At 43.8% G+C, this 24,793-nt stretch overlaps 3 pseudogenes; all 3 read left to right on the top strand.

The window, feature by feature from the left end:
* Positions 1–3,610: 3,610 nt before the first annotated feature.
* Positions 3,611–3,920, top strand: LOC149276669 (Nuclear RNase P; annotated as a pseudogene).
* Positions 3,921–6,507: 2,587 nt separating this feature from the next.
* LOC149276668 (Nuclear RNase P) lies at positions 6,508–6,817 on the top strand (annotated as a pseudogene).
* Positions 6,818–12,388: 5,571 nt separating this feature from the next.
* LOC149276667 (Nuclear RNase P) lies at positions 12,389–12,693 on the top strand (annotated as a pseudogene).
* Positions 12,694–24,793: the final 12,100 nt, after the last annotated feature.

Here is a 24,793-nt window from a genome sequence, read left to right as displayed (position 1 = left end):
GTCCCAAAAGGAGGATCCATTTCAAATTTTGTGTTGTGTGTGTAGTGTAGTGTAGTGTAGTGTAGTGTAGTGTTTAAAAAACTATAAAAAAAAAAATAAAAAAATAAAAATAAAAAAAAGGAAAAACGAATTAAAGACAAAAAAATTAGAGGAAGTTCTCTTCAGTGCTACTGCTTAAAAAGTAAAACTATGCACTACTGCACTGTGCTGTGTGCAATCTGCCAAAATCCTAAAGTTATTGAAATTATTAACTCAAGATTAACTATTTAATAACTAGCAGTATTTTATTTTTAATTTGAATTTACACGGGCCTAAGAGCTTAGCCTACCACTATGCTAGCCTAAAGCTATATTTCCTTACTATAAGTCTACCTCTAGGCAGACGCTCTCAAACCCACTAAGCTAAAGTGAGGTTAAATCAGATTCAGTATATGATTTATTAATTAATATTAAGTTATATAATATTAATAGATTAGAACTAATTTACTTATATATTATGTATTATAGATAGAAGAATATAGATTATGAATTAGAATTTAGAATTAGAATTACTTATATTATAGATTATGAATTAGAATATTATTATTTATAATATATTATAGATTAAGATTAAAGAAGATTAGAATTATTTTAGTACTACAGCTAGTAGCTTGAAGCTTTGCTTAGTACAGCTCGTCACAGTCAATTTTTCTTGAAAAGAATTAGAAATAAAATAAAATGTCACAGCAAAACAGTTATCTTCACTGCTTGCTGCACTCACTAGCCCAACAAGTTCACTTCACTGATGGACTGAGGTGAGCAAAACACTAAGGGTACTTTTAATAAAATTGAAATAAAATGTAAAATAAATGAGAAAATCTTTGCAAAACAGTTAACGTCACTGCTTGCTGATCAAAAAAAAACACAGCACTTATGCGGCTGCACTCACTAGCCCAACAAGTTCACTTCACTGATGGACTGAGGTGAGCAAAACAAATGAAATAAAATGAAAGATTAATTAAGAAAAATTGACTTGGTCTCTTACTGTTGCTAAAACAAAGCACAAACTATAGAGCTGCAGCACCAGTACTAATAAGATTAGCTGAACTATACGCTAGTAGTAATTAATTAATATTATTACTTTTATTTATAGCTAATTTAATTAACTATTAAGATAAGAAAGAATTAGAGAATTATTGATATTACTGATTTTAGATTAGACACTAGTAGATGTTCTGAATGTCTACAGTACACTCTACACTAGTATACTATTACTAACTATAACTGACAAATATATATATAATTTTATAATGAATTCAATTATTAATTATATTAATTAATATTACTGATTTTAAATTAGACACTAGTAGATGAATGTCTACAGTACACTCTACACTAGTATACTATAGTATATATATATATATGACTGACAAATATATATATATATATATAATATTATAATGAACTATTAAATTATAGATTCTATTAAATTATTATTTATAAATTCTATTTAATTTATTTAAGCAGGACAGGCAATAGGCACTAGTGCCAGCCCAGGGCAAGGGCACCCCAGTGCCACTGAGGCACTGGGTGCACTGTCAACTCAACAGCACTTACACTAAAGTTGATGACAAATTAATTTTAAAAAAATTAAATTAATCAAATTATTATTATTAAATATATTAATTAAGTAGCACTGAAGTGAGGATGAAGTACACAGTGAGAAATGGCAGGCTAAGGCTTACCAGTCTCACACAGAACAGAACAATCTCTCTCTGTAACGCTCGGATGCAGCACAGCAGTGTTGCCAAAGCAGTCACAGCGAAAAATGAATGGATCTCTCAGGCAAGCTCTGGTCTTATAAAGGCGCCTTCAGAATTCAAAAAACAGCAGCACAGGCATTGGACGAGACCCTTAGCGTGACGTCACAAGAGTGAGCTGATTGGACAGACGAGGATCAGCTCACTCCTGTTTGAAATTTTGGCGGTTGCGCGGCAAAAACGAAGACGATCACGAAGAATCTTCGATTCTTCGTGATTGTGAGTCTTCGTCTTCGCCTACGGTTTGCCGGCACTGTATTCTGTTCTACGTTCCTTCGGAACGAACAAAAAAACGGCCTCTTCGTGCTCGTTTTCATGTTCGCCCGAAGACGAATGCACAAGTCTAGTTTTTTTGCTCTGAAAAATACCCCTCGTCTTATAATCGAGGTAGTCTTATAATCAGACCTCAAATAGGTCTGACTATGAGACTAAGATCTAGATCCCCCGCAGCGATGCAGGGGACCTGGATCTTCCTCCTATGTTATGCACCCCCAACTTACCGGTGCTTCTGAGTCCCCGGTGCTTAGTCCGGGCAGCGAGTAGAGCTCTACGCGATTCACGTAGACAACCTCCGCTCAAGCGCGTAGAGCTCTACATGCTGCCCGGACTAAGCACCGGGGACTCAGAAGCACCGGTAAGTTTGGAGGAGGGAGGGGGATGGAGTGTTAAATGGGTGGGGGCATAAGGCATTTCTGGAGGCAGAGTGCTCCGTGAAATTCCTTTTAACGCCCTTAATGCCACTCTGCCTCCAGAAATGCCTTTTAACCCTCTATGCGCCACTCTGCCTCCTGAAATGCCTTATACCTCCCTATATGCCACTCTGCCCCATAATATGCCTTTTAACCCCCAAAATGCCAGAGGGGTATAAGGCATTTCTGGGGCAGAGTGGCAAGCCTGGGGGCAGATGTGCATAACTGGGGGGGCAGGTTGAAAAAAGGAAATAAAAACAAAAACAACATATTTTTCTCAATCATAGCTTTTATTAACAAACAATTGTTCACATAGTTTACATGAATTAACATTTACTGGTAAAACTTTTTTCCTATAGGGTCTTCTTATATTCAGGCTTTTTCTTTTTTTCATTAATTAATATTCAGATTTTGGGGGGGTCGTCTTATAATCGAGCAAATACGGTATTAGCCATATGTGGTAGTGTGTTCAATTTCATTTATTAATTATTTAAATAAAATATATTCCCATGATCCGCTGGTCTCCCCGCTGCAACAGTTAAATGTCCGCACTCGCGGACATTAATTCTGTCGAGCTTGCAAACTCTTTTTTTCTATTTATTTGGGGGTTTTTTTGTATTAAACTGTTAGACGAAAGGATCATGGGAATATATTTTATTTGAATAAATGCAAATGAGCACACTGCCACATATGGCTAATATATGTTCGGACAGAATGCTGCCCTCTATTGGTTATACATTGAGTAGCATTGTTCCATATGCTTGAAATCCAAAGTTATTATGCTACTTAATGTATTTAACCAACAGAGGGCAGCATTCTGTCCGAACATATATTAGCCATATATGCTAGTTTGCTCATTTGCATTTATTCAAATAAAATATTTTCCCATGATCCTTTCATCTAACAGTTTAATAAAAATAAAAAAAAAATAGAAAAAAAGAGTTTGCAAGTTCGACAGAATTAATGTCCGCGAGTGCATTTGAATGTTTATTGGCAGCTTGATCAAGGTACGTGAAATACACTTTTGGATGCCTTTGGTAGGGGAGCAGTTGTGTCACCCTATGTTAGAATTCAAGAACATTACTGGGGTTTATATAGATGGTAGGACGTCTACAGCAAACATGGAGAAAAGCTTAGTGCTGAGGTTCCTCGCTGAGTGCATTGGTTACTCATTGAAATTGACCTTGGGGAAGGTCTGAGACAAGAGCCCTTGGCTGCCCTCACAGGGTATTGCTTGATCCAAGCCAGTGAGTTCCCATTAACCATCTGGCTGCTCTTGGAATGCAGAAGACATAGTCACCAAATCTGGTGAAGTTGACTATGGATGCTTGCGCTGCAGATTTGAAAGTGGCTCATGGCTAGCAATTTCAAGTCCAATGATTAAGAGGAAGCAGGTAAGAGTTTCCCAACCCAATTCAGACTACTCTTTCTCCAATACTTTTATGAGTTGTTCCAATTCATTGAAACCAAAAACTGTTTAACTTGTATTAAAACCTATAGTCGAGGGGCATGGCTGGATGTGAGCCAAGATGGTCGTGTAGTGCCTTTTCTCCTCCACAAAGCCCTTACGTAAGCTTTTTTTTCGCGTAGTTCATCTACCCACAGATGCTCCAGTAAGCTGGGAACCTTCACAGCATGCCCGGGGGAACACGTAAATCCAACAAAAAGACGACGGTACCGGACATTTTTTATCGAAAGTCTTCCACTACAGAGCAGCCCGCGTTACCACCACCTGAGCCCTCAGGCCTACCACTCGACATGGCGGCGGCCTGTACCAGGCAGGATATAGATGACATCAAATCCCTTGTTCTCTCGGTCAAGCACGATCTTATGGATCATATACGCTCTGAATTACGTGAATTGAAATGGGACATCACGGATATCGGGATGCGTACTGACACATTGGAACGTACTCAAGCCACCATGCAACGTGACCATTGCAAGATGGAGGCGGACATCGTCTCCCTCCAAAAAGAGGTACAATCTCTACAAGATGCCCAAGAGAATCTTGAAAACAGGTCGCGGAGGGCGAACTTTCGTCTACGAGGGGTCCCGGAGACTTACCTTGACATGCCTCAGGTACTGAATAGCCTCCTTTCACAACTTTTGCCCGACACCCCTGTGGATCAAATTTTGATTGACAGAGCGCACAGAGCTCTGAAACCTAAACCGAAAAATAATGAGAGGCAGAGGGATATTATAGTCAAACTCAAAGAGTTCTCCATAAAAGAGGACATTATGAAAGCGGCTCGGACAATATCCCCCTCACTTGGCAACACAGAGATCCAGATCTTCTCGGACCTTGCCCCCAGGAAACTTCAGCGACGCAGAGCCCTCAAGCCCCTGACAGACCACCTCAGGGCACACAACATCAGATACCGCTGGAGATTTCCATTCGCTCTACAAGTCTTTACCGGGGATAGGAGCTACACTATCAAATCCTTGCAAGAAGCTGAAGATTTGCTGCTGGAACTAGACGTTCCTCCGCTATCCCTGGGCCGCAAAGGGAGCAGGAGGGAATGAGACCCGCAACACGTGGGAGACTGGACCGAGATCCCCGGTGACCGTCATTCGAGGGAGACGCACCGCGACTAGGATATACGAATGACGAACTATTCACACCTACACCCTTCCACAGATTCCGATACGAGATGCTCTCGTCGACGCACACACTCGACACTTCGACCGTCTCCGTTCGACGTTATGCTTATCTTCCGCTCAACGCCTCATTTGAACTGCCATGCTCTACACAACAGCCATCTCCGGCCGTCAGGGGACGAGGCTCCATGGACAGGTTTATGCGACATCTATATTCGCCACTACGGGTCCTTACTGGAGACCTCTTCTGTTTCGGCACACCTGGCTGCTTACTGTGACTTTCGCGTCCGGATCAGCTAAGTTCATAATTTTGTTTGGTTTATCTTTTCTGTTGTGATTCTGTGATACGGCTTACCTAAAGTTTTACATAGAAGGTCGTGTTTTTTACTTTTATTTCGCGAGATGTGAGTTTATAGTACCTACCGTTGGATTCCCTGTACATCACCACTGCTGTGTACCCAATTCTTCACTGGGTAGTTTAGCTTTAGCTAGGGCTGAGGAGACCATTAGGTATTGCTGAAGGCTACCTCCCCTTTTTTCTTGACCTTTATGGTCTATCTATTGCCTGAACACCGGGCCTTTCGACCTCCTGTCGAGTTGTGGCCTCCACCATGTCAGTGCAGTAGCCTAGCTCACCTGTTGTTGAGTTTAAGAATGATTGTTTTTCTTTGCCTATGTTTCTTTTCTCTAGCTATTTTTCTTTTTCTTTCCTTCTTTTTTTTCCCTCCTCTCCTTCTTCCTCTTTTCTGTTCCTGAGTGGGGGTCCTGATGCTTTTGTGGTTTTGCGTCATACTCACCGTTTCCACCTTCAGCCACAATTCACCGCTCTACTTTACAACAGATCCCATGGCAGAAGATCTTAAAATAATATCACACAATGTTAGAGGTCTTAACACGCCTCAAAAACGTAGAATGGCCATGCGCTACTACCAAAAACATCATTGTGACGTGATCAATGTGCACTTTCATGCCGCCCACCCGAGACAAAAAAAAATGGGGTCAGTATCTTCTTGAGAAGGCTAATATATGTTCGGACAGAATGCTGCCCTCTATTGGTTATACATTGAGTAGCATTGTTCCATATGCTTGAAATCCAAAGTTATTATGCTACTTAATGTATCTAACCAACAGAGGGCCGCATTCTGTCCGAACATATATTAGCCATATATGCTAGTGTGCTCATTTGCATTTATTCAAATAAAATATTTTCCCATGATCCTTTCATCTAACAGTTTAATAAATAAAAAAAAAACCCAAATAAATAGAAAAAAAGAGTTTGCAAGTTCGACAGAATTAATGTCCGCGAGTGCATTTGAATGTTTATTGGCAGCTTGATCAAGGTGAGCAGTTGTGTCACCCTATGTTAGAATTCAAGAACATTACTGGGGTTTATGTAGATGGTAGGACGTCTACAGCAAACATGGAGAAAAGCTTAGTGCTGAGGTTCCTAGCTGAGTGCATTGGTTACTCATTGAAATCAACCTTGGGGAAGGTCTGAGACAAGAGCCCTTGACTGCCCTCACAGGGCATTGCTTGATCCAAGCAAGTGAGTTCCCATCAACCATCTGGCTGCTCTTGGAATGCACAAGACATAGTCACCAAATCTGGTGAAGTTGACTATGGATGCTTGGGTTGCAGATTTTAAAGTGGCTCATGGCTAGCAACTTCAAGTCCAATGATTAAGAGGAAGCAGGTAAGAGTTTCCCAACCCAATTCAGACTACTCTTTCTCCAATACTTTTATGAGTCCTTCCTATTCATTGAAACCAAAAACTGTTTAATTTGTAAAACCTATAGTTGAATTTAGAATTTAACACTAAATGAATCTAAACTATTTTTAGTTTTGATTTTTTCTAAACCTTGGATTTTTATATTGCATTCTTAATACTTTGTTTTTAAAAGGGAAAAAAGAATTCTGAACCATAGTCTAAATCCAATATATTCACAGACACTAAGCCTCTTTAAAATATGCAATTATGCAAATTCAAACCTTCTAACCTTAACATTCCATTAAGGTATACGCGACCAACCCGCAACCAAGATGGACACTTCCAGAGCTCTGGCACAGCTAGCCCAGTTTTATGGTTCAGTTCACCGGCTACACACCATCATGGGCAAAAAATAAAATAGATTCAGCAGTACCCCCAAAACCTTCAGGGTCAAAAGAAAAATTGACACTTACCTCGGTGCGCTCTTACTTCGTGGCATCTTCGGATCACAACTCCCGCGATTCCCCTCATAGGGCTCCTTCCTCGCCGGCAAGCGCTCTCAGCGATGTGGACGCAGATGACTCCCGAGATCTGCAGCCATCCTTTCCACGCTCGCCAAATCAGCAATGGCAGGAAAAGATTGACTCTTTATCTACAAAAGATGATATAATTGCTATTATAGTCAGAGCTACACAGGGGATCCATGTGAGTTTGGCGGAAATATAAAATGACATACGCCATATTGGGGACCGTGTGGCCGTGCTAGAAGACGAACAACCTAAAATATGCAACACAGTTGACCTACTCACGAATCAACTGAAAGTTCAATCTGATACACTCATACAACTCGCGAGGAAGTTGGAGGACTTGAACAACAGAGGACACCTCAATAATTTACGAGTGCGGGGCATACCGGAATCGATGCCCCACACCAAATTGATACCCACGTTACAAACGATACTTAACGTCCACCGGATACGGCCATTCTGTTTGATAGAGCACACAGAGCCCTTAGGCAGACACCTACCGGATCCTCCCCACCCAGAGATGTCATCTGTTGCATGCAAAATTACCCCCTCAAAGAAGAAATTATGCAACGCTACAGAGACACCGCTTCTCTCTCCTGGGAATCAAATCCCATCACCATCTTCCAAGATCTCTCTCCGTTAACGTTGCAGGCACGGCGCCTCCTACGACCTGTTACTCAGGCCCTGCGTGAGGCCCACATACCCTACCAGTGGGGATTCCCTTTCGCTTTAATTGTCCGGAGGGGCACGTCCACACACCTGATCCGCCAACCTTTTACAGAAGCCCTAGAACTGCCACACTGCAAAATCACAGACTGGGAACCCACCTTCTCTACACCCATGAATCTGACAGACCCATCGAAAACCTGGTCGCCGAGACCCCAATGTAGGAAGCGGCAGAAGAATCAGGATGCCTCGTGAGAAGGGGACTCTTACACGCGGAACCACATCGTGTTTCCCGAAATGGAGGACGGTACACGACATACACGTCTCCCAATAGATGGGTCTACCTTTATCCCGTCACGAACAACTGGAATTCGGTATCTTACTGTTTTATTTTGTTTTATTTGACGTACTTTTTCCTGCACCACTTTGGTAGTCCCTGTTATATTTTTCCCTTCTAAGGGCGTGGTTGGGCAACTACTCGTGTTCCATATTTTAGTCTGCCCCTCCACCATATTAACCATTCTTTAGGGAACACCCCTGCCTCGGCATCTAGAGTCATTGTATATGCTCGTTTTCTTGTTCTTTTGTTATGTTTATGGTTGTACAGTTTTATTTGTTAGACCCTCTTATTTCCGCTCCGAGGGTGCTGCACACTTTCAAGGGTCTTTCTGGATGTCCTTGCCATGACACTTCACAGGATCAAGATCACCTATTTAAATGTCAGAGGTTTAAACAAACCGCAACAACGGTCTAAATTACTATGTATATTACAATCACATAAAACGCACATTGCATTTCTACAGGAAACGCACTTCAAAGCAACCAACGAATTTAAGCTTACCAATAGACACTATGCGCACGCATTCTATGCTAGCGCCCCGGATTCCAAGACTAAAGGAGTTGCGATAGTCGTACACAAATCCATCCCATTTAGACTGTTGGATATCTGGAGGGACCCTGACGGTAGGGCCATTTTCATAAAATGTTATATAGGTGCCCTGAAGGTGTCCCTGGGCAATGTCTACTCACCCAATCGATCCCAGGCCTCTTTTCTATGCCATATAATCAGCAAATTTGGTGGTTTTCAGGAGGGCATTAATATCTTTGGGGGGGATCTTAATATGATCTTAGATCCACTTCGGGACTCTTCATCCCAGAGATCGCATATCCCATTTTCCAGCATTAAAAAAGTCAAGCGACTCCTCCATCTCTATCAATTGGTGGATACCTGGAGATCGCAACACCCCTCCACCAAAGACTACACTTGTTACTCACCTGTCCATATTAGTTACACGAGAATTGACAGCTTATTTCTCTCCCACCATCAATTACTACATTTACATGACTCAGATATAGGGATTCAGTCTATCAGCGATCATGCACTGATACACTTTACGCTCAAACTTACACACCTCACGAACAAGCAGTGGTGCTGGAGACTGAATGAGAATATCCTTGGCAATCCTTCCCATGTGGAGGACTTGTGGACACAATTAAGTAACTATTTTGCAAATAATGTAACTGGTGACTTAGCCTTCCCAGTTGTATGGGAAGCACATAAACCGGTAATACAAGGCTACTTCATATGAATAGGTTCCACTCTCAAAAAACTGAAACTCGCCAATGTGCTGGCGATCAACTCGAACGATCACACAAACTGACCCTGGCACCGGAAATCCTGCCCCAACTACACACCCTCAGGGATCAGCTGGCCTCCCTCCTTGATAACACCACTAAACGACACTTCTTACTGACCAAAAAGATGTTTCACGAACTGGGTGACAAACCGGGCAAATTACTAGCAAGAGCTCTTCGCACCCAAAGAGCCTCTTCATACATACCTAAAATTAAGACCTCGGATGGCTCTTCCCAATACGAATCCCATGCAATTGCCCGATGTTTCCACTCTTACTATTCAGCACTTTATAATTTAACCCCACAAGGTGACACTGACCCCAAATTCTTGGACCAATTTGATGCATATTTGGCCAAATACCTCCCACGCCGACTAGGTCCTGAAGCCAAACTCGCCTTGAACGCCCCGATAACGGGTGATGAAATTTTAGAAGCTTTAAAATTAACTCCTAAGGGCAAGAGTCCGGGACCTGACGTCTACTATAGTAAATTCTTCGCAGTCTTGGGCCCTCATCTAGTGACTTCATTTAACTCTTTAGCCAACGGGGCGACACACATCTAGCTCACATTTCGCTGATACCTAAACCTAACAGAGATGTGGAATCATGCGCTAACTACCGCCCAATATCTCTAATAAAAACAGACTTGAAGCTTTTGGCCAAAGTGATGGCACTTTGTTTGCAGCTTTATATACCATCATTAATACATAAGGATCAGGTCGGTTTCGTTCCAGGGAGGGAGGCCAGAGACAATTCCATCCGGATACTAAATATCATTACACATGCTAATCAGTTTATGGATGCCGAAAAGGTGTTTGATAGGGTGGCGTGGCCCTTTCTATTTCGGGTTTTACAGACTCTCGGCATCGGGGAGAATTTTATGAACCAGGTCAAAGCGTTATATACTGACCCCTCAGCTCAGATAAAAATCAATGGCATCCTTTCAGACAAACTATCTGTAAACAATGGTACCCACCAAGGTTGCCCATTATCCCCATTACTGTTCTTCTTAATTATGGAACTGTTAGCCCAAGCACTGGGAGACAATGTCTCTATCACAGGCATTACGATTGCAGGCTCCACACACAAAATCGCAATCTACGCTGACGACATGCTATGCTTGCTCACCCAGCCACTCACTTCGCTCCTGCAGGTTATTATGGAATTAAACCATTTTAAAACCCTTTCCAACTACCAAATTTATTTGCAAAAATCCGAAATCCTGGGTGTTAACCTATCGACTGACCTAAAGACCGACATGATTCGAACTTTTCCCTTTAAATGGCAAGATTCTGCCTTTCACTATCTCGGCCTATGGATCCCTGCTGATCTTTCCCTAATTCGACAACTTAACTATACGACATTGCTATCCTCAGTGATTGATGATCTTTTATACCTCTTCCAATGTTTTCCGATTTTCCTGCCCGGTCCTTCTAAAGGGCGTGTCATAGAGTCTTCATGAGTTATGTGTGGGGTGGTAGTAAACCTCGATTATCGTTTGCCCATTTAACCAGACCTAGGCTTTCCGAACATTGAGTGGTATTGGACGGCGGCCCATTTGCGGAGAGTGCTGGAGTGGTCAGTGGAGGCACCCAAACTTTGGATATCCATGGAGTACTCCTTTTTTCTTAACCACATTTCTGCCGCTCCTTGGCTGCCAGAGAAATTTAAGGGGCTTACTTTACATACGCATCCCACCATTTCGGCAACGCTAAAGGTTCTCAAGCGTATCGCTGTGAACACAGGGCTTACCTCCATACCTGGTCCACATTTTCCACTGACTCACAATCAGGATCTTAACAGACATCTCAGTAATGAACTCATAGCGACTCTGACACCGCTACATCAGACAACACTTAGGCTTTACCAAATTCTCCTCCCTGACGGTTTCTGTCCTCTTAAAGAGTTACTCCGACGGGACTCACCACCCTTTCATTTGGCTAGCAATTTCAAGTCCAATGACTAAGAAGAAGCAGGTAAGAGTTTCCCTACCCAATTCAGACTACTTTTTCTCCAATACTTTCATGAGTCGTTCCTATTCATTGAAACCAAAAACTGTTTAACTTGTATTTAAACCTATAGTCGAATTTAGAATTTAACACTAAATTAATCTAAACTAGACGTGGGCACCAGGGGGCTCTTCGTCTTCGTCAAAAAAAAAATCTTTGTATTCCGCGAATATTCACCCGTTCCTGCCTTCTCTTCGGGCGAATATTCGTGGACATTCTTCGTGTTCGTTTTTTCTTCTTTTTTTCCGGTTAAGGGGTTAATACGGGGTTAACGCGTACTGCAGCATCTCTGGCGCCAGTAGTTTAAATGTGCATATGAGCAACTTTATTGGCCACCAGCAGGGGGCCTCCTGCTGACAACCAATGAGCACACTACCATATATAGCTAATATAGTCTCGGGCAGAATATTATGCTACTCAATGTAAAACCAACAGAGGGCAGCATTCTGTCCGAAGATATATTAGCCATAGGTGGTAGTGTGTTCATTTGCATTTATTCATATAAAATATATTCCCATGATCCTTTCATCTAACAGTTTAATAAATTAAAAAAAACCCAAATAAATAGAAAAAAAGAGTTTGGAAGTTTGACAGAGTTAATATTCGCGAGTGAATTTGAATGTTTATTGGCAGCTTGACCAAGGTATGTAAAATACACTTTTGGATGCCTTTGGTAGGGGAGCAGTTGTGTCACCCTATGTTAGAATTCAAGAACATTACTGGGGTTTATGTAGATGGTAGGACGTCTACAGCAAACATGGAGAAAAGCTTAGTGCTGAGGTTCCTAGCTGAGTGCGTTGGTTACTCATTGAAATCAACCTTGGGGAAGGTCTGAGACAAGAGCCCTTGGCTGCCCTCACAGGGCATTGCTTGATCCAAGCAAGTGAGTTCCCATCAACCATCTGGCTGCTCTTGGAATGCACAAGACATAGTCACCAAATCTGGTGAAGTTGACTATGGATGCTTGGGCTGCAGATTTGAAAGTGGCTCATGGCTAGCAATTTCAAGTCCAATGATTAAGAGGAAGCAGAGTTTCCCAACCCAATTCAGACTACTCTTTCTCCAATACTTTTATGAGTCGTTCCAATTCATTGAAACCAAAAACTGTTTAACTTGTATTAAAACCTATAGTCAAAGTTAGAATTTAACACTAAATGAATGTAAACTATTTCTTAGAACCTTTGATTTTTATATAGAAATTATTAATATCTTGGGTGTTTTTTTTGTTTTTTTTTAAACTCTTTTTATTAATTTTTGAACAAAAAACAAAAACATTGTAACAGAACATCACAGCTACTGTCACAGAGACATTAAGGAACAGTACACAATCCCAGATAAGGGAGACAAGTGACACAATAACATAAAAAGAAAAACGAAAACAAGTCCCCCACAAAACCCAACCAACCCCCCAACAACCATTTAAACCCATGGCAAAGGAAAAAAAAAAAGAAAAGAAAAAAAAAGCATATATATATATATATATATATATATATATGTATATACATGTTGTTCGTCAGTTGTCCAGTCAAACATAGTAACAACTCAGGCGCAAGGGGAAGCGCCTCGAAGTAAGCGGGCATTGAACCATGAGTTATCCTGAAAAGTATGTATAATTTGTGTCTTAAGGGGTTCATCCAACGTTTTAATAAATGTTTCCCATTTCGTAAAAAAACGTTTAGTACCTTTGTCTTTATTAAGGGAAGCATCCAACCAGTCCATTCGAAGCAAATACAACAATTTAGTATGAACTAGGGACAGAGATGGTGGGGACGCCTGTATCCAATGGTGCAAAATAGATTTCCTAGCCACTGCCAAAATTATTCTAATTAATGTCACATCTCTGGACCCCCCCATCCTAACGAGGCCATGAATGGCCGCAGCCGGGTCAATACAATAAGCATCAGTTGATAACTGCCTCAAAAAGGTTTGAATAGTAGTCCAGAAGACACGAATTAGAGGGCAAACCCAAAAATTATGAAACAGGTCAGCACCTGCAAAACCACATTTTGGGCAAGCGTCCACTGGTATTATGCCAATTAAAAATTGTCTATGGGGGGATAAGTAGGCCTGATGCGCTATCTTAAGTTGCATGTCTAGGTAGGAGCTAGCTGGTAATAGTTTACAGGTGGTCAGTGTGCTATGGAGTAGATCGTCACCCGTGACATCAGGAAAACGTGTGGACCACGCTAGTAAACCTTTCGGTAAATAGTCATGGTGAGGTATGGCGTGTATCAGTTTATAGATAAACTTCGTAGACGTCGGAGTAGAAGAAGGTTGCCTAATCTGTCCATCAAGGGGACTGGTCCAGTCCGGCAGTGTGAGAGGGCCCAACTGCGACCTGACTAAACTCAAGTGTGCGAACCAAGGTATGGTAATAGACGCAAGATATCAAGGGCAGAAGCGTCCTGGAGGAATGGTGCAAAAAGGGGGCAATAGTGCGAATCCCCTGTGTCGCCCAGACTCGAAAAACGCTGGATGCCTGTCCATTCTGAAAAATCGGGTTTTGAAGAAAACACTGGAATAAAGAGTATCGCCATTGGAGACCCAAGCGTAGTCTGACCAACTTCCAGGATAGTGGAGTAAAGCAAAGGATTGTCTCTAACATGTGGTGGAAGTTGAGTGGAGGGTGTATGGAGAAGGGCCTGGAGAGCAACAGAGGGGCTAAAACACTGATCCAACTTAAAATCTGTGTAAGTGGTGGAGCAAGAGATCCAGTCCACCGCATATCGATATAAGGCCGCAACATTATAATCCCAAATGAGAGGGAGGTTAAGACCTAATTTTGATTGTTCACGTTGCAAACCAAAGGTCGCGATTTTGGGCTTTTTGTTATTCCAAATAAAACGTCGAAATAAAGTATTTAGAAGTGTCTCATCCACTCGTTTAAGAAAAAGAAGCAAAGACTGAAAGAGATATAGCAATTTGGGGAATGTCACCATCTTAAGAAGGGCTATACTCCCAGAAAAAGAGAGCGGCAATTATTTCCAACCCTGCAATTCCCTTGCGATCTTCCGAACCATAGGTTTATAATTAAAGTTATAGAGGTGAATCGGGTATCTTCACCCCCAGATATAAGAGCGACTTTGATCCCCACTGTATTCCCAGATTAGGCATGCCCGGGGGGGCATCTCAAGGGGCGCAGACAGTGGCGGAACTACCGGGGTCGCAGGGGTCGCGACTGCGACCGGGCCCCGGCGGCAGGGGGGCCCAAGCCAAGGGGCCGGCCGAAATCTTTTTTCCTTTTTTTTTTTTTTTTTTTTTTTTTTTAAATAAGGCAGGGGCGTCCAACATGCGGCCCGCGGGCCAAATGCGGCCCGCGAGACCTCGAGGTGCGGCCCGCGTAAGATCGACAGCCAGGGCAACCGATCTTGCGCGAGCCGCACCTCAAGCCCTGCTACTTACTTGTGGGAGGGTCTTCTGGACTGCACAGAGGAAGCGGAGTTCACGTGACATCCTACTTCCTCTGTGCTTGAGCAGAGAAGGCAGAGGGAGGCCGCGCCCCCTGCTGAAGTCTCTGAGCGGCATCGAGGAGCTGCAGTGCAGGTAAGGGGGTGGGGAGGGTGTTTGAATGAGTGTGTGTGGTTGAGGGAATGAATCTGTGAATGAATGATTATATGAATAAATGAGTGTGTGTGTGATAGCATGGATGTGTAAGTGCTGGAACCTAGGCATGATGGGACTGTGATTGCTGTTAGCTATCATGCCAAGTCAGCCAGTACATGCTGAAACCTGGCCAGCTGCCCCCCTCGTGTAGTGATGCTGCCAGCACCCTGTACCAGCATGTACTGGCTGACTTGGTATGATAGGAGTGTGATTGCTAACAGCTAACAGCAATCTGCTAACAGATTCTCGCACCCGGGCCCTGAGGCGTCTAGTTACGCCCCTGGGCGCAGACACAAAGCCCGGGACTTAACCTTATTAACGACAAACCCTGTAACCTTCCCGTACGTATCCAACTGGTCAAAAATAAGCGGTATGGTAAGACGCGGGTGAGTAATATAGAGAAGGACACCATCCGCGAATGCATAAGCTTTCAACTGATGGGGACCCACAGCAATACCCGGGATATCGCGAGATAAGAGAAACAACCGTAGCAAAGGATCCAAAGCTAAACTAAAAAGCAGCGGTGAAAGGGGACATCCCTGACGTACACCCCGTTCCATGATAATCCGGGGAGAATCCAACCCATTAGTCGTAATGACCGTGGAGGGATTACAATATAACTGCCGAATTAATGTCAAAAAAGTTTTTCCAAAATGTTGGAATTTTAGAACCCGAAACAAATGAGACCAGGAGACTTGGTCAAATGCCTTTTCAGCGTCTAAACTCAAAATGGTAGGATAGAAATTGGGGTGAAGTGAGGGAGAAGCTAGAGTAGCTGCAATTGCCGCACAGATACCCTGTACCGAGTGCCTCCCCCTTAAAAATCCCAGGTGCTGAGGGCAGATAATGAAAGGCAAGATGGTTTGCAGGCGATCAGCATAGATTTTCTCCAAGATCTTCATGTCTTGGTTGATTAAAGTGATTGGTCTGTAGGAAGTTATTAATGTGGCATCTCTACCCGGCTTAGGTAGTAAGATAGTGCGGGCAGCAGTTAAATTAGCAATGTTAGGCTTATCCTGAATAATGGAATTAAACAACGATGTCAGTGTCCCCTTAATGTGCGGCTGAAGGATTTTATAGAATTTGGCTGGGTAGCCATCGGGACCTGGAGCCCTTTTGTTGTTTAGGGACGATATGATGGACAGGACCTCCGCCTCCAAAATAGGAGCATCCAAGATGTCTCTGTGGGCTGGGGTAAGCTTGGGCAAAGACGCCCGCCGAGGCAGGCCAATCCCAATATCGAAATCGTCCGGAGCGGCTTTATAAAGAGTGGAGAAATAATCTTGGAAAAGTTTATTAATAATCGTAGGCGACGTCTCAAGTCTATTGAGTGGGGTTTTAATTAGACTTGGGCACCAGGGGGCTCTTCGTGTTCGTCTTCGTGCTCGTCTTCGGGGAAAAAAAAATCTTCGTATTCCGCGAATATTCGCCCGTTCCTGTCTTCTCTTCGGGCGAATATTCGCGGACATTCTTCGTGCTCGTTTAATCTTCGTTTTCCTCCTGGTTGCCTAGCAGGGGTTAATACGGGGTTAATAACACATCACAGCAGCAGCAGCTGCCGTGAAGGTACGTGTGTGCAGCTCTATTGGTCGTTTCGGCAGGGGGCTGGTCTGGCATCAACGAGTGAATTGCAGAACTGCAGAATGCACTTCACTCGTTGATGGCAGGCGAGCCCCCTGCCGAAACGACCAATAGAGTTGCACACACATACCGAGGTGTACTGTCCATAGATGTTTAATAAAAGAATAGGGAATATTTTACATTTTTAAATTGATTTTGGACCACTTTACATGCCTAACATTTGCTACCTATTTACAATGGCATACTTTGCAACAACCCAACTTACTTATTGGACAGGACTGGAAAATAGCAGGACTGTCCACCAAAATCTTGGGTGTGTTGGCAGGTATGCTGATGGAAAAATGTTGGACAAGAACTAAAAAATAGCTTAGGGTTAATGTACGGTTATGTTTAAGATTAGTAGCAGTGCACTGGTTTGGTTAAAGATGGATTATGTCTAAATAATAATAATTTAATTTTAATGTTTTTTTAAAAAAAAAAATAGGGGTTTATTTAAATGTATTTTAAAGTTAGATTTATTATTTAGTACTTGATTATATTTATTAAATGTCTATAGTAGCGTTACCTACCGAGCTATAACTACCTATGTGTATTTGCATTTTGCATACCTAGTTTAGCTAAATTAGATGGGACAGGACTGGAAAAAAGCAGGACTGTCCCTGAAAAAGTTGGGTCTGTTGGCAGGTATGTGGATGGAAAAATGTTATAGGGTGAAGTGTGAGTTATAGTGTTAATGTAATGCTATTAGTGAGTGAAGGCCAGGGCAAATAACAAGGAAAAGGTCCTTGTGTTTTGTGCATTGTAAGTGTGTGTGTATGTGTGTTATGTGTGATGTCACTGTGTGTTATATGTGTTATATGTGTTATTGTGTGTGTTATGTTTGGTTGGTTGTGTATCAGAAGGAAAATAATGAAATGGAAAAGGAAATGGGAAAGGCAAATGAGTGGGCAATTGGCGACCCGCTCACCTGTTTCACCCCAGGGCAAAGCACCCAAACACTGTCAGTCTTAGACGTTTGGCAGCAGACTTCCAGAGCTCAGACACAAGGCCCTAGCGTAAGCTGGCCACTCCGGCGGAGGTAGCAGGCGTTGCCACACCGCAGACAGAGGCAGCCAGGGGGGAGAAACTGCCCTTACAATTAGGGACATTTTGGGCATGACTCTAGCCAGGAAGCGAACTGGCAGAGAAGAGATGCTGGCACCACCACCACCACCACCACCACCAGCAGCATTGAAAAATTGGAAAGGCGAATGAGAGGGCAATTGGCGACCCGCTCACCTGTTTCACCCCAGGGCAAAGCACCCAAACACTGTCAGTCTTAGACGTTTGGCAGCAGACTTCCAGAGCTCAGACACAAGGCCCTAGCGTAAGCTGGCCACTCCGGCGGAGGTAGCAGGCGTTGCCACACCGCAGACAGAGGCAGCCAGGGGGGAGAAACTGCCCTTACAATTAGGGACATTTGAGGCATGACACTAGCCAGGAAGCGAACTGGCAGAGAAGAGATGCTGGCACCACCACCAGCAGCAGCATTGAAAAGGCGAATGAGTGGGCAATTGGCGACCCACTCACCTGTTTCACCCCAGGGCAAAGCACCCAAACACTGTCAGTCTTAGACGTTTGGCAGCAGACTTCCAGAGCTCAGACACAAGGCCCTAGCGTAAGCTGGCCACTCCGGCGGAGGTAGCAGGCGTTGCCACACCGCAAACAGAGGCAGCCAGGGGGGAGAAACTGCCCTTACCATTAGGGACATTTTGGGCATGACTCTAGCCAGGAAGCGAACTGGCAGAGAAGAGATGCTGGCACCACCACCACCACCAGCAGCAGCATTGAAAAATGGGAAAGGCGAATGAGTGGGCAATTGGCGACCCACTCACCTGTTTCACCCCAGGGCAAAGCACCCAAACACTGTCAGTCTTAGACGTTTGGCAGCAGACTTCCAGAGCTCAGACACAAGGCCCTAGCGTAAGCTGGCCACTCCGGCGGAGGTAGCAGGCGTTGCCACACCGCAGACAGAGGCAGCCAGGGGGGAGAAACTGCCCTTACCATTAGGGACATTTGATTCATGACACTAGCCAGGAAGCGAACTGGCATCGAAGAGACACTGGCACCACCACCAGCAGCAGCAGCAGAATTGGGAAAGGCGAATGAGTGGGCAATTGGCGACCCGCTCACCTGTTTCACCCCAGAGCAAAGCATCCAAACACTGTCAGTCCTTGGCGTTTGGGAGCGGACTTCCAGAGCTCAGACACAAGGCCCTAGCGTAAGCTGGCTACATTGGCGGAGGTAGCAGGCGTTGCCACACCGCAGCAAGTGCAACCAGGGGGGAGAAACTGCCCTTACCATAAGGGACATTTGAGGCATGACACTAGCCAGGAAGCGAACTGGCAGAGAAGAGACACTGGCACCACCACCAGCAGCAGCAGCAGCAGCATTGGAAAAGGCGAATGAGTGGGCAATTGACGACCCGCTCACCTGTTTCACCCCAGGGCAAAGCATCCAAAAACTGTCAGTCCTTGGCGTTTGGGAGCAGACCTACAGAACTCAGACACAAGGCCCTAGCGTAAGCTGGCTACACCGGCGGAGGTAGCAGGCGTTGCCACACCGCAGCAAGTGCAACCAGGGGGGAGAAACTACCCTTACCATCAGGGACATTCGAGGCATGACACTAGCCAGGAAGCGAACTGGCATTGAAGAGAGACACTGGCACCACCACCAGCAGCAGCAGAATTGGGAAAGGCGAATGAGTGGGCAATTGACGACCCGCTCACCTGTTTCACCCCAGGGCAAAGCATCCAAGCACTGTCAGTCCTTGGCGTTTGGGAGCAGACCTACAGAACTCAGACACAAGGCCCTAGCATAAGCTAGCTACACCGGCGGAGGTAGCAGGCGTTGCCACACCGCAGCAAGTGCAACCAGGGGGGAGAAACTACCCTTTCCATTAGGGACATCTGAGGCATGATTTCAGCCAGGAAGCGAACTGGCAAAAGATACTGGCACCACCACCAGCAGCAGCGTTGGAAACGGAAAAAGGTGAATGAGTGGGCAATTGACGACCCACTCACCTGTTTCACCCCAGGGCAAAGCATCCAAAGACTGTCAGTCCTAGGCGTTTGGGAGCGGACTTACAGAGCTCAGACACTAGGCCCTAGCGTAAATTGGCTACACCAGCGGAGGTAGCAGGCATTGCCACACCGCAGCAAGTGCAACCAGGGGGAGAAACTACCTTAAACATTAGAGAGAAAAAATTTAACTTTCCAAGCTAAGAGCTGGGTAACCCAATTTGGGCAGATTGAATTTAAGAAAGGCAATCTGCTCCATCAGATGAGGTGCCATGCGTGAGCGCTGTGGACTCAGTATGTTTCCAGTCATAGAAAACACGCGCTCACTTTGAACAGTGGTTGGCGGACATGATAGAAGCTGCTGCGCAACCCATGAGAGTGCAGGCCACACACTCTTCTTTTCATCCCAGTAGCTAAGAGGATCAACATTAGGAGCAGAAGGAACTTCACAGAGGTAAAGTTTGACCATTTCAGCAGCACTACTCTCCTTTCTGCTGCTAGCTCTGTCAGATGGTCCAACTATACTGCCAAGTGCCTCTTCCCAAAACGCAGCTGCTCCACTCAGCTGTGTTGTGCTGCTTGTGGCACTGCTGCTGATGCTGCTGCTAGGGGTAGCAGACCACATCATCTCTTCCTCCTCCTGCACCTCACCCTCCTCGGACAGCATTCCCATTTTACGCTGCCAGTCACGCACCTTGTTGACCAATTGCTCCCGGTAGCTACTGAGAACATTGAATTTCAAAGCTAGCTTTCCCTTAATTCTTGGATCACAAAGGCACGCTAGCATCATTTCGGGACTCTCTTCCATTCGCTTGCGAAGGTGTACTTTTAGCAGATCCTTCAGCTTCCTGACTATGGCTGCTACGTCAGGATGTAGAGTGCCACCTTGAACAGCCTCACGGTTTCCAAGGAACACATCCATCTTGCTGCCTAGATGGGAGAACACTGGGATTACCTGGGCCAGACTGGCAGTGTTTGAGCTTAAATTTTCTGTGGCATCCCTGAATGGTTTAAGGACTGCCACTAGCTGGGCGATCACTGTCCAATCCTCCCTATTCAATGGAGAGGTAATCCCAATATTGTGCTCTGAGGCAAGATTATGGATTGCCCTCTGCTGCTCCAAAATCCTCTCTAGCATGTCTAACGTGGAGTTCCACCGTGTACTGACATCCTGACGTAGGCAGTGTACGGGAAGACCTGACCTCTCTTGCTCTTCCCTCAAAAGTTGGCTAGCCTTAACACTATGGTGAAAGTGCCCAGCGATCTTTCTGCAGCGGGACAGAACTACTGCTGCCACATTAGTTCCTTCTGACATTGCTGCCTTCACTACAAGATGGATGATGTGGGCTGCACAGCGCACACCAACAATATGACCATCTCGCAGCGCTTTCACCATATTGGCACCTCCGTCAGTTACCACAAAACCAACTTCAACATTGGTGCCCGCCTCTGCTCCCACCCAAAGGCTAAACATTTTCCTAATCGCATGCAGAATATTTTGGGAAGTGTGCTTTTCATCCATCACTTCTGCATGGAGAAGGAATGATCGGTAGCCTGCTGCAGCAACTTCCTTAGACACACCGGGCTGCCACCAGTGTGCTGTCAAAGAAAGAAAGGCATGCTGGGCGCTAGGTGCACTCCACAAATCTGTAGTGAAATGAACACACTGACCAGCAGCCTTGGAAAGCTCCTCTTTCACTGCTGCAACACAGGACCGATACAGCGAGGGGACAATGTTCCTGCTGAAAGTGGAACGTGACGGAACTGTGTATTGTGGAGCCACAGCCGCCATCAATTGTTTGAAAGGCTCCCCTTCAATCATGGAGAAGGATGCCCCTCCAACAGCAATGAACTGACCAATAAGTCGCGTTACTTTATTGGCCTGCTGTTTGGGCATCGTTCTCTTGGAGTGGAATGCCCCAAATTCTTCCAGGGTGGGCTGGGCATGCAGTGCTCCAACCTGCCTTGGTCTCTGGCTGCCAGCACTAGTTGCTGCTGCTGCTGCTGCTGCTGCTATTGGCTCAGAAGAAGAAGCTGTTGGGGTTTTTCCACGGCCACCAGCTATGCTGCCTGCATTAAGTTTTACCTCTGCATCTTTCCCCAATAGCACAGCGTTGTGTTGAGTGCTGAGGTGATGCTTCATGCTAGCACTGGTAAAATGGCCAGACACTTTCCCTCTGCTTATTAGCTTCCCACAATGTTTGCACTTTCCATAGCGCCCTTCTTCAACATTTTCAAAGTGCTCCCAAATTGGGGCGCGCATAGCCTTGGAGTGTGCCTTGGGTGCTGCTCTTACTGCTCGGGGTGGATGAACAGAGGCAGAACTAGTGGTGGTGGGACTGGTGGTAACAGTACTGGCCATAGTGGGACTGCTAATTGCTTTAGATTTGCTAGGTTTTGCTGCTGCTGCTGGTGGTGGTGATGGTGATGATCGTAGCGGAGAAGGTGGAGGCTCAGGGGAAAATTGTGCACTAGTCATTTGGACACTGCTCCCTGAGGAATCTGATTCCTGACCACTCATCTCCTCTACTTCCTCTGGCTCATAGTCTAGCTCTTCATTAGCCAGATCGAATGGAATTCCTGCTAGGCTGGAGCTAAGACTGATATCGTCGTGAGACTCGTGACTAGTAGTAGTGCGAGCAGGAAGAATAGACTCTGCACTTGGCCTCTCAGTCTCAGGCTCCTCTGCTACCTCGCTAGGTGGAGTTCCACTATGTGTAGCCCTCTCTCTAACTGTCTTTACAAAAATTTTGTAAGGACTTGGTGGCTTGCTAGAGGTACTAGGAGGACATGGCGTGGCGGTACCAGTGGGAACAGTAGGCGCAGCACTAGTGGTGGTAGAGGCGGGGGTGGTGGTGGTGGTGGTTTTCCCTACAAAGGAATGAGATCGCTTTGGTTTGGGACCCCTCTGAGTCTTGCTGCTAATTTGGCTCTGCTTGGTACCTTGCATGCTGCTGGTGGATGGGGAAGATGCTGCTTGGGGCAAAAGGCACTTCTTTTTAGTCACTGGGCTGGTACTACTTGTGCTACCCTTTAACTTTGAACGTGCTTCTGGTGCTTTAGGCTTTCCGTAAAAAACCATAGAGCTTGTGGGCCTAGCCGCACTACTACTGCCTGCTTTTGGTGCCTTTCCTTTACTTGATGATCCTTCAAGCAATGCTTCCCCAAATGATAAGCGAGAGCTTGGCCTACTTGGCCGACTAGACTGACGCAAAGGCTGCATCTTAGAGCTGGTGGTGGTGCTGGTGGTGGTGCTGGTGGTGGTGGTGGTGGTGGTAGATGGAGCTTGTCCCTCCTTAGTCCCAAAAGGAGGATCCATTTCAAATTTTGTGTTGTGTGTGTAGTGTAGTGTAGTGTAGTGTAGTGTAGTGTTTAAAAAACTATAAAAAAAAAAATAAAAAAATAAAAATAAAAAAAAGGAAAAACGAATTAAAGACAAAAAAATTAGAGGAAGTTCTCTTCAGTGCTACTGCTTAAAAAGTAAAACTATGCACTACTGCACTGTGCTGTGTGCAATCTGCCAAAATCCTAAAGTTATTGAAATTATTAACTCAAGATTAACTATTTAATAACTAGCAGTATTTTATTTTTAATTTGAATTTACACGGGCCTAAGAGCTTAGCCTACCACTATGCTAGCCTAAAGCTATATTTCCTTACTATAAGTCTACCTCTAGGCAGACGCTCTCAAACCCACTAAGCTAAAGTGAGGTTAAATCAGATTCAGTATATGATTTATTAATTAATATTAAGTTATATAATATTAATAGATTAGAACTAATTTACTTATATATTATGTATTATAGATAGAAGAATATAGATTATGAATTAGAATTTAGAATTAGAATTACTTATATTATAGATTATGAATTAGAATATTATTATTTATAATATATTATAGATTAAGATTAAAGAAGATTAGAATTATTTTAGTACTACAGCTAGTAGCTTGAAGCTTTGCTTAGTACAGCTCGTCACAGTCAATTTTTCTTGAAAAGAATTAGAAATAAAATAAAATGTCACAGCAAAACAGTTATCTTCACTGCTTGCTGCACTCACTAGCCCAACAAGTTCACTTCACTGATGGACTGAGGTGAGCAAAACACTAAGGGTACTTTTAATAAAATTGAAATAAAATGTAAAATAAATGAGAAAATCTTTGCAAAACAGTTAACGTCACTGCTTGCTGATCAAAAAAAAACACAGCACTTATGCGGCTGCACTCACTAGCCCAACAAGTTCACTTCACTGATGGACTGAGGTGAGCAAAACAAATGAAATAAAATGAAAGATTAATTAAGAAAAATTGACTTGGTCTCTTACTGTTGCTAAAACAAAGCACAAACTATAGAGCTGCAGCACCAGTACTAATAAGATTAGCTGAACTATACGCTAGTAGTAATTAATTAATATTATTACTTTTATTTATAGCTAATTTAATTAACTATTAAGATAAGAAAGAATTAGAGAATTATTGATATTACTGATTTTAGATTAGACACTAGTAGATGTTCTGAATGTCTACAGTACACTCTACACTAGTATACTATTACTAACTATAACTGACAAATATATATATAATTTTATAATGAATTCAATTATTAATTATATTAATTAATATTACTGATTTTAAATTAGACACTAGTAGATGAATGTCTACAGTACACTCTACACTAGTATACTATAGTATATATATATATATGACTGACAAATATATATATATATATAATATTATAATGAACTATTAAATTATAGATTCTATTAAATTATTATTTATAAATTCTATTTAATTTATTTAAGCAGGACAGGCAATAGGCACTAGTGCCAGCCCAGGGCAAGGGCACCCCAGTGCCACTGAGGCACTGGGTGCACTGTCAACTCAACAGCACTTACACTAAAGTTGATGACAAATTAATTTTAAA

Source organism: Sceloporus occidentalis, unplaced genomic scaffold, assembly GCF_023333645.1.
Source record: "Sceloporus occidentalis isolate IW3139 unplaced genomic scaffold, rSceOcc1.0.p SCAF_232, whole genome shotgun sequence".
NCBI classification, from domain to species: Eukaryota; Metazoa; Chordata; class Lepidosauria; order Squamata; family Phrynosomatidae; genus Sceloporus; species Sceloporus occidentalis.
Note: the sequence above shows the minus strand (reverse complement) of the source record. Positions and strands in the feature narration are given on the sequence as shown.